General features: G+C 43.0%; 1 long non-coding RNA gene across 1 annotated transcript; it reads right to left on the bottom strand.

The window, feature by feature from the left end:
* Positions 1-1,970: 1,970 nt before the first annotated feature.
* On the bottom strand, positions 1,971-3,811 carry LOC135572734 (uncharacterized). The gene is made up of 3 exons (XR_010464455.1): positions 3,499-3,811; positions 3,130-3,217; positions 1,971-2,854 (listed from the first exon to the last, which is right to left on the bottom strand). It is a non-coding gene; the product is annotated as an uncharacterized LOC135572734 (long non-coding RNA).
* Positions 3,812-10,206: the final 6,395 nt, after the last annotated feature.

The following is a 10,206-nucleotide window of genomic DNA, read 5'->3' as shown; positions in this document are numbered from 1 at the left end:
CACTGAGAAGTGTATTGAAGCTTGAAGGGTTGATTGGATGTCTAAGCCTCATTGATTATGGTGACTTGTTGTATATGCATGCAACCTCCTCCATCTTATGGAGACTGGACTCTGCTTATCATGCATCCTTGCACTTTATTACAAATGCCAAGTCACTCACCCACCGTTACACCTTGTACCATATGGTAGGTTGGACTTCACTTTATATACTCAGAAAGATACATTTGTATGTATTCATCTTTTAAGCCCTTTTGGGTAAATTCCCTCTTTACCTCTGTTGTCTGGTCTCCTTCACCACTAGCAGTTATCATACCCAGTCTGCTAGGTGGTTGCTACTTCAAGTCCCCAGGACATTCACAGTATTAGGGAAGACTGCCTTCTCTTCTTGTGCACCAGATACATGGAATAGTCTACAATAAATGCTTCATCAAGATATGTTAGTGCCACAGAATGTGGATGGGAGACTCTGTTACAGAGGAGTGTAAATGCTTTTTTAGGATGGATCATGTTGTTGTATTGTATTGTTATATGTTTTAGTTATGTAATGTATTGATTGTTGCTGCCTTCTTGGCCAGGTCTCCCTTCAAAAAGAGACTCTGGGTCTCAGTGGGCTTTTCCTGGTTAAATAAAGGTTCAATTAAAAATGTAGAAACATAGTGGTAGGTGATAGGAAAGTGATTACTCTGATCAGGATGATGAGAAGAGATGATGCAAGAGTTGTCTCAAAGCATGAAATGATCAACACAGATGAACAGAGATATTTGCATTCTTCAGAGATTCAAACTAACATATTTCAGCATTGTTAGTGAGAAAAAAGAGAGTGAATACAGTACACATTACATGACGTAGTCTTAAAGCCAGTCTTTTGATGATGTGTGTGTGTGTGTGTGTGTGTGTGTGTGTGTGCATAGGTATGCAAGTATTTGTTTGTTAGAGTGAGTGTGTATAGGCATCTGAGTATGTGTGTGATACAGTGTGTGTGTTTGTGGATCCCAGCGATAGCCTGCTGCAGTAATGAATCCGGGCTTGGATGGGTGTGAGGTGCCAGATCATAAATAATAATTTATCCCGTTGTTCCCCTGCTCTGCTCTGCTCTTCTTCACAGGCCAACAGGTAGAAAGGCAGGCAGGCAGGCAGGACAGGCAGACAGGCAGGCAGACAGGCAGGCAGGCAGGCAGGCAAAGACAGACAGAGTATTTGTTTGTTTCAGTGTGTTAGAGTGAGTGTACAGGCAGGCAGACAGGCAGGCAGGCAGGCAGGCAAACAGGCAGGCTAATTGCCTCAGGCAATTAGCCTGTTTTTGCCTGCCTGCCTGCCTGCCTGCCTGCCTGCCTGTCTGCCTGCCCTTTCTACCTGTACACACTCACTCTAACACACACTCTAACAAACAAATACTTGCATACCTATGCACCCACACACTGGCTGGCTGGCGGAAGGGGATCAGAGAGAGGCAAGCCACAGCTGTACTGGTCAGATCTCACATGATCCCTCCGCTCATACCCTCAGAGACAGGGGACTGGATTCAATCAAACCTGCCTTAACAAGGTTTATGTGGTATCTCTGTTGACATGACTACTAGCACAAACAAACACAAGCGTGTGGACACACACACATAAGTGCTTTGTTGTGAAAAGTAAAGGCTATACCTGCTATTAAAGGCTTAAAGGTTTTACCATGCCGAAAAGCATGTGTCAGTTTTGTTTGAAAATGTGTGCTGCCTGAATGTATGCTGCTTTTCCTGGCTTGAAAATAAATCGCATAGATAGATTTCATATAGGAAGGTACATAATAGGCTAAATCTGCAGCACACCCAAAGCTGATTATCTCTAGCACAGAGAGGCTGGTTGAAATCATTGGCCACTTTAATGAATGGAACACTAGTCACTTTAATAATGCCACTTTAATCATGTTTACATATCTTTCATTAGTCATCTCATATGTATATACTGTATTCTATACTATCCATTGCATCGTAGTCTATGCCGCTCTGACTTTGCTCATCCATATATTTATATATTGTTATTCCGTTCCAATGCTTAGATTTGTGTGTATTAGGTAGTTGTTGTGGAATTGTTAGATATTACTTGTTAGATATTGCTGCACTGTCGGAACTAGAAGCACAAGCATTTCGCTACACAATAACACAATAAGATCTGCTAACCATGTGTATGTGACCAATAAAATTGGATTTGATTGGATTGCGATTTGATTTCTGAAGGTGCTGGAAGCAAAAGGCAAAACAGGAGAAACAGGAAAAAGTCTCCGTACACTTCCAGTCAGATGCAGATATATTTTAACTATGCACTACATGACCAAACGCTTATTTAGAATGGCCAGTTTCAAATGACGCAACAATCAGCATTTGAGCTGGCCACACTTTTTTCAGAAACATTTTGCACAAACACAGTCCTTTAACTCTTGCTAACAAAGTACAATATGAATTAGCTAATCGAAATGGCTATTTATAATTAATCACATCATGGGTGAGCTCACCATTGATCAAAATAATTTAGTAAAACCCTCTCTAGAAATGTAAAGTAATCCTACGATGGGTAGTTTCTGCGCGCTGCCATGCTTTTTTCCCTCACAGAAACCAAAGATAATGAGAGGACACAAGATGAGTTTGGTCTATTTATAGTATGCATGTTCAAGGGGGGGGGGTCGTCCACCATTGTTCACATCCCACCATTCATTTCCAGAAGTCCTCAAAAAATTCTACTGCCATCCTAAATGACCCGTTATACAAAATAAGAAATGTAAACAGCTGGCAGTAAGATGGCATGACAAATGAGACATCCATGTCCTCTCCACTGTCCATACAGCAACCATGCCGGCCTCACGGAAGGTGGACCACCTGACGGGAGAGAGAAATCAAACCAGACTGCGTGCTTGAATATAACCTCAAAATGGGGGCAGTGGATAAGGCGGACATGATAAACAGCTTTGTGAAATGCACTCAGAAGATGACCAAGTGGTATAAGAAGATATTTTTCCATCTGATCAATGCAGCCCTCAATGGCCGCATAGTTCACTGCCAACTAACAGGTGAGGTGATTACTGAACAAGGGATTTTTTGTAATTGGACATACAGTTCACATACAGAAACTATTAATGTAATAAGGCACTTACTTTGATAGAAACACAGTCTGGATTTAAACCAGGGTGTCTGTAGTGACGCCTCTAGCACTGAGATGCTGTGCCTTAGACAGCTGTGCCACTTGGGAGTCATAAAGCCAGAACAGCTTCAAAATACAACAAGCCAATACTTCTCTGATGCAATTAGCCTTGTTTTACAGAGCTAATAGAAGAATGTAGCTAGCTACATAAGCACAATTGAATATAACACCATAAATGTTATGAAATGAGTAGCGTTACCTCACGTGTCCGTGGTTATAAGGAATATACACAAATATATTATGCTCCATACACACAGTGAACTACAGTAGAAACGGTATAACACGACGTACAGAAACCATTATAAGGTAATAAGGCTCTTACTTTGATAGAAACGCAGTCTGGATTTTAACCTGTGTGTCTGTAGTGACGCCTCTAGCACTGAGACGCTGTGCCACCTGGGAGTCATAAGGCCAGGGTAGTTTCAAAATACAACACATGCTAATACTTCTGACGCAATTAGCATAAAGGTTATGAAATGAGTAACATTTCCTCACGTGTCCGCAGATATAAGGAATATACAAAAAAATATTATGCTACAGTAGAAACGGCAACGCGACATGCAGAAACTATTGCAACGTGATAAGGCATTTACTTTGATAGAAACGCACACATTTCCAAAGTTATTATTGGTAACGAAAACAACTATGACTGCGATGCAGGCAACAGAAGGAAAAAGTGAACACGTGTGTGCAGGACGGGAGATGAGCAAATGTCCACTGACTTGAACTGCACAAACAATTGGGAAGTGTTTGGGGAATTTTGTCCGAGTCAGAAATGTAAAAAAAATGAATTGGTCCGCAAAAGTAATAATGACTAGTTTTATGTGAATTGAATGAGGAGGAACACACCTCAATTCAAACTGTTCTTAGAAAATAAAAAACATGTTCGAAAATAATTTGAAATTGACAAATTGAAAACAGCCTATAAATAAAAACAGGCTGCGTGCCTTGGTTTGCACGGATTAAATGTACTGTTGCGTAATAGTCACATTCTGGAATGGATAGAACGTTCTAACATCACGTGCATAAATAAACTCACGCTGGGGCGATTTGAAGCCATTAGGGATATTTGGAATTCACGCATGAAAGGGTTAAGCTTTCAACTCTGAACCATTCTTGGCAATGGTTGATCGCTTCCTTTTTGCAAATCTTATAAAAAAGTTGTGAAAACTGTGAAACCTCTCTTTCACATCTTCTGAGATCCCCAAAGATCAGAAAGCTATAGCAGTCATCCCCCTCTTCAAAGGGGGAGACACTAGACCGAAACTGCCTCAGACCTATATCTTTCCTACCCTGCCTTTCTAAGGTCTTCGAAAGCCAAATGAACAAACAGATCACCGACCATTTCGAATCCCACTGTACCTTCTCTGCTATGCAATCTGGTTTCAGAGCTGGTCATGGGTGCACCTCAGCCACGCTCAAGGTCCTAAACGGCATCATATCCTCCATCGATAAGAGAAAATAGGTCTATTGTATTCATAGACCTGGCCAAGGCTTTCAACTCTGTCAATCATCACATTCTTATCGGTAGATTCAAAAGCCTTTGTTTCTCAAATGACTGCCTAGCCTGGTTCACCAACTACTTCTCAGACAGAGTTCAGTGTGCCAAATCGGAGGGCCTGTTGTCCTGATTTCTGGCAGTCTCTATGGGGGTGCTACAGGGTTCAAATCTTTTCTCTGTATACATTGTAGTGGACATTTCCCTTATTTACCAAATCATGAGAGCAAACCATACACAAGTCAGAGTTATCATAAAGTCATTGTTACGGATACAGTTATCCTGTGTGTGTGTGTATCCTGTGTGTGTGTTTCTTTTCTCTCCTTCTCCCCTCACAGGTGAAAATCATCACTCCCCAATCAGTCAACAATCAATCATCAATCAGAAGACACACCTCCTCCTATTTCCTACCCTATCACAGTTCCTTCCCCATGGTTTAAAAACCCCATCATTTGTTTGTTCTAGAGCTCAATCTCTAGCTCAATCTCTAGCAATCTCTCTGTAAATGCCATGTATGTAGGTCTCTGTGTTTCACTCTCGCTTTGTGTCTTAACCTCTCTTTTGTTTAAGCACCTCATAGCACTTTGTCATCACCTGTGAGTATTGTTTTTGGTTATGGTGTTTGTTTGTTGCTGGTGGGAAAAGGGGAAACCAAGACAAGTCGCCCATGGGCATACACTACCCGTAGGTGAACTTTGTTAAATACACTAGTTAGAACTGGGCGGACCACCCACTGTATTTTTGGTTAGTTAGTTAGCTGTTGTTAAAGTAGGCTAGTCTAGCTTAGGGGTGTTTTTGAATACTTATTGTTTCTTTCATTGGGTCCAGCTCAGCCCCTTTTCCTGCTCCCCCCATTACCGTGTGTTTATAAATAAACCTAGAGTTTGACGGTAGATTTCTGTTGTCGTGGTTATTTCGTGCACACTTTTACTTTGTTACAATAATAATTTGCATGAGTTATGTTACGGGTCTCATTACCATCCCCCCTAGACTGTCGGGCCAAAAGGGATTCGTAACATAAGTGGGCGCTCGTCCGGGATCTGTCATAACTGACACCCATGCCGCTCATGTAGATTGTTGTAGTGGTATAGTTCAGTGTTGAGCGTCATAGCTGAAGTAGCATTAGTGTTTGCTATTTTCTTTGGCACTTGTGAAGTAGTGTAAAATGACTACTTTTGATTTGAGATCCTTTTTGGATAACCCTTTGTGGGAGGTTTTTGACAAATGTCGTAGAGTTGATTTAATGACCTTGGCTGACCATTATTCAGTATCGATTCCGCAGAGTTTAGTTAAGGCGGAGGTTAAACAGCTAGTATTAAATGTATTGTTGGAAGAGCAGGTGCTTGTGTTACCGCTGCCTGAGCCTTCTACCCCTGTAGGGGATGTTGCTGCTCCTGTAAGCCCATTGGTGTCTGATAATGAGGGCGAGGCTAAAACACCATCCACATTGTCCCGTTTTGATCCACTCTCCCCACTGTCAAATGGTGATGCCAGGAGGGATGTCCGTTTAGCACAGTTCCAACTGGAGGTGGAAGAGAGAGCCCAAATTAGGCAAGAGACTCTCCAGTTGGAGATATGTAAAATAGAGGCAGAAAAAGAACGAGAACAACGGCATTTGGAGATGTGTAAAATTGAGGCAGACAGAGAACAAAGGCAGTTGGAGTTCAAAATGCGCCAGATGGAACTGGAGGCAGAGACAGCGAGGCTAGCCTCCGGTCCTACTGTGCCTGTTTGTGAGCCGTCCTCACCTGCTGTGTCCTCAAACACGTTTGACATTAGTAGGCAGATTGCCTTAGTACCTTTGTTCAGAGAGTCAGAGGTTGACTCCTATTTTTGTGTATTTGAGCGTATAGCCGTAGCATTGAAATGGCCTGAAGAGGTATGATGCATATTACTTCAGTGTAAATTAACTGGTAAAGCCCAAGAGGTTTTGTCAGCGTTACCTCTGGAGGACAGTTTGAATTATGAAGTGGTCAAAGCTACTGTTCTTCGTGCCTATGAGCTTGTGCCTGAGGCATACCGACAGAGATTTAGGTCTCATAGAAAGTCTTCTAGTAAGACTTATGTGGAATTTGCTAGAGACAAGGGAAATCTGTTTGATAAATGGCATGCTGCTAGTAAGGTAACTGATTTCAACTCTCTCCGGGAGTTAATCTTGTTGGAAGAGTTTAAAAATTGCTTACCCGAACGCATTGTAGTTTACCTAAACGAACAGAAAGTATCCTCCCTGGCAGAAGCGTCTGTGTTGGCAGACGAGTTTGTGTTGACGCACAAGAGTGTGTTTTCGGCTCAAACTGAGAGTAGAGCCACTGAGTTTCCTATCTTTAGCCCTAGTCGGCCAGCAGTAGTATATCAAGCACGCCAGAAGAATGAGCGTCCCTGTTTCTATTGTCATAAAGTAGGACATATGATTAATGATTGCTTCCTGCTTAAACGCAAACAAGGGATGCCTCTTCGTGCCAAGCCACCAACAGGTGTTGCTCTAATTCGTACGGTTGTGAGGTCTGCAACAAAACAGGTGCCTCAGGGTAACTGTAGTTTGAAAGTCTCAGTCCCCGACCGCAGTTATGAACCATTCATTTTCGAGGGGTTTGTGTCCCTAAAGAATGACGAAGCGTCTCAACGACCGGTTATAATCCTTAGAGATACTGGTGCGGCGCAGTCGTTTATATTGTCTGATGTGTTGCCCTTATCTGACGATACATACTGTGGTTCCAGTGTGTTAGTGCAGGGTATTGAAATGGGTTTTGTCCCAGTGCCATTGCACTTTGTGAAAGTACACTCTGAGTTAATCAGTGGAATATTCAGAGTGGGGGTACGCCCTATGTTGCCAGTGAAAGGTGTGACCTTTATAATGGGTAACGATATTGCCGGAGGAAAGGTAGTACCTGTATTGGAAGTATTGGATAAAAGTGACCACTCTCTCTCTAATGAGCTGGCACAGAGTTATCCACATGTGTTCCCCGCTTGTGCTGTCACTCGTGCTCAGGCACTACAAGAGGGTGACGTGATAGATTTGTCGAACACTGTTCTGTTCAAAGAGGTTGATCAAGAAGATGGATTGTGTGATACCTCTGAGAAGCTGATCACCTCTGACAAACAGCCCAGGAAAGAATCAAAGAACGTTGAACTTATTGCTGATGCAATACAGTTACCAGTCACTCGTGAGCAGCTGATTGCTAACCAAAAGGTTGACAACAAGCTTGCTAAATGTTTTTCTAGTGTTTTCTCATTGGAAGATGTGAAGAAGAAGAACGTGGCTTACTTCATTGATGGTAATCTCCTCATGCGTAAATGGAAATCCCATGTTGACGCGGATGGAGATTGGAATGCTGTTTACCAAATAGTGATTCCTACAGCCTTTCGACAAAATGTGTTATCCCTTGCTCATGATCACCAGTGATCTGGTCATTTAGGAATCACAAAAACTTATGATCGGATCCTTCGACATTTCTTTTGGTCGGGTTTAAAACAAGATTTGGCTCAGTTCTGTCGGACATGCCACACCTGTCAGATAACAGGAAAACCAAATCAGGTTATTCCTCCCGCTCCTCTTTGTCCCATACCTGTCATAGGTGAACCATTCGAGCATGTGGTGGTTGATTGTGTCGGACCGTTACCGAAGACAAAATCAGGTAACCAGTTTTTGTTAACGATAATGTGTATGGCTACAAGATACCCCGAGGCCATTCCTCTGAGAAGGATTACAGCCCCGGTAGTGAGTAAAGCCTTAATAAAATTCTTCACGACATTCGGGTTACCTAGGGTGGTACAAAGCGATCAAGGAACCAATTTCCTATCCAAGCTCTTCAGGCAGGTGTTAAAATCCTTGTCAATTACGCACCGTGTGTCAAGCGCCTATCACCCAGAGTCTCAGGGTGCACTTGAAAGATGGCATCAGACACTGAAGTCTATGCTACGTAAATATTGTTTGGAATCTGAGAAAGATTGGGATGAGGGAGTTCCTCTAGTTTTGTTTGCTGCTCGTGAAACTGTGCAGGAGTCCCTAGGTTTCAGCCCGGCTGAACTGGTGTTTGGTCACACAGTGAGAGGACCAATGAAAGTCCTTAAAGAACAGTTCTTGTCCCAAGAGTTGTGTACCAGAGATGAGAATGTGTTGGACTACGTTAGTCGCTTTCGTGAGCGCCTACACCAAGCTTGTGCTCTCGCAAAGGAAGCTCTGTCTTCCTCACAGAGGAGCATGAAAAGACACTATGATAAAGAGGCTGTTTCTCGTCCACTACAGCCAGGTGACCAAGTACTGGTGTTATTACCTGTTCCAGGATCTTCACTGTCAGCTTGTTTCTCGGGTCCTTATTTAATTGAAAAGAAAATAAGTGAAACTGACTATGTGCTTCAAACTCCTGATAGACAACGCCAATCTCGTGTGTGTCACATTAACATGTTGAAAGCTTACCACACCCGACCCATCACACAGTTAGAGAGTTCAAAAACAGAGGAAGGTACTGCTGTCTCCTCTGCTACTACTGCTATGATAGTGGACTGTCATATTGATGATGTTGATGGCTTGGAGTTGCGCAATACTCAGCAGCAGTGTGTTAGATTGCCCAACTCAGAAATGCTGCTGTCTATCCAATCCGGTCTGGTTCATTTAACGGATGGACAGGCCAATGATATTGTGAGGCTACTACACAGTTTTCCATGTCTCTTTAATGACGTTCCTACTCGCACAAATGTGTTGGAACATGACATTAATGTTGGAAATGCTACACCTATCAAGCAACACCCATATCGTATCAACGCTTCCAAGAGGAAGATAATGAGGGATGAGGTGAGATATTTGTTGGAGAATGACCTGGCTAAGCCAAGTTCAAGCCCTTGGAGTTCTCCTTGCATTTTGGTTCCTAAACCTGATGGTACGTCCAGGTTATGTACGGATTATCGAAAGGTAAATTCTGTCACAATGCCAGATTTGTTCCCGTTACCCCGACTGGACGACTGTATCGACACTATTGGTGCTGCTAAGTATGTAACTAAGTTAGACCTCTTAAAAGGTTACTGGCAGGTTCCGTTAACTTCACGTGCTTCTGAGATTTCTGCCTTTGTGACCCCAGACAACTTCCTACAGTACTCAGTCATGGCTTTTGGGATGCGAAATGCACCAGCCACTTTCCAATGACTGGTTAACTCCGTATTAGCTGGTGTTCCTAATTGTAGTGTATACCTTGATGACCTAGTGATTTATTCGTCTGAGTGGTCAGATCATGTTGACTCGCTAAGGGTAGTATGTGAACGGTTGGCAGCTGCTTCTCTAACCCTGAACTTGGCAAAGTGCGAGTTTGGGAAGGCTACTGTTACTTATCTCGGTAAAGAGGTTGGCCATGGACAGGTGCGCCCTGTTGATGCCAAGGTCTTGGCTATAACTGCATTCCCTGCACCTACCACCAGACGAGAGCTACGCCGCTTTTTAGGGATGGTTGGCTACTACCGTAGCTTCTGTAAAAATATCTCTGCGGTAGTTGCTCCATTGACCGATTTGCTTAGTCCGGCTAGACCATTTGTGTGGTCCCC

This window comes from Oncorhynchus nerka, linkage group LG2 (genome assembly GCF_034236695.1).
Source record: "Oncorhynchus nerka isolate Pitt River linkage group LG2, Oner_Uvic_2.0, whole genome shotgun sequence".
Classification (NCBI taxonomy): domain Eukaryota; kingdom Metazoa; phylum Chordata; class Actinopteri; order Salmoniformes; family Salmonidae; genus Oncorhynchus; species Oncorhynchus nerka.
The sequence above is the reverse complement of the archived record's forward strand: the minus strand, read 5'-3'. Positions and strand labels throughout refer to the sequence as shown.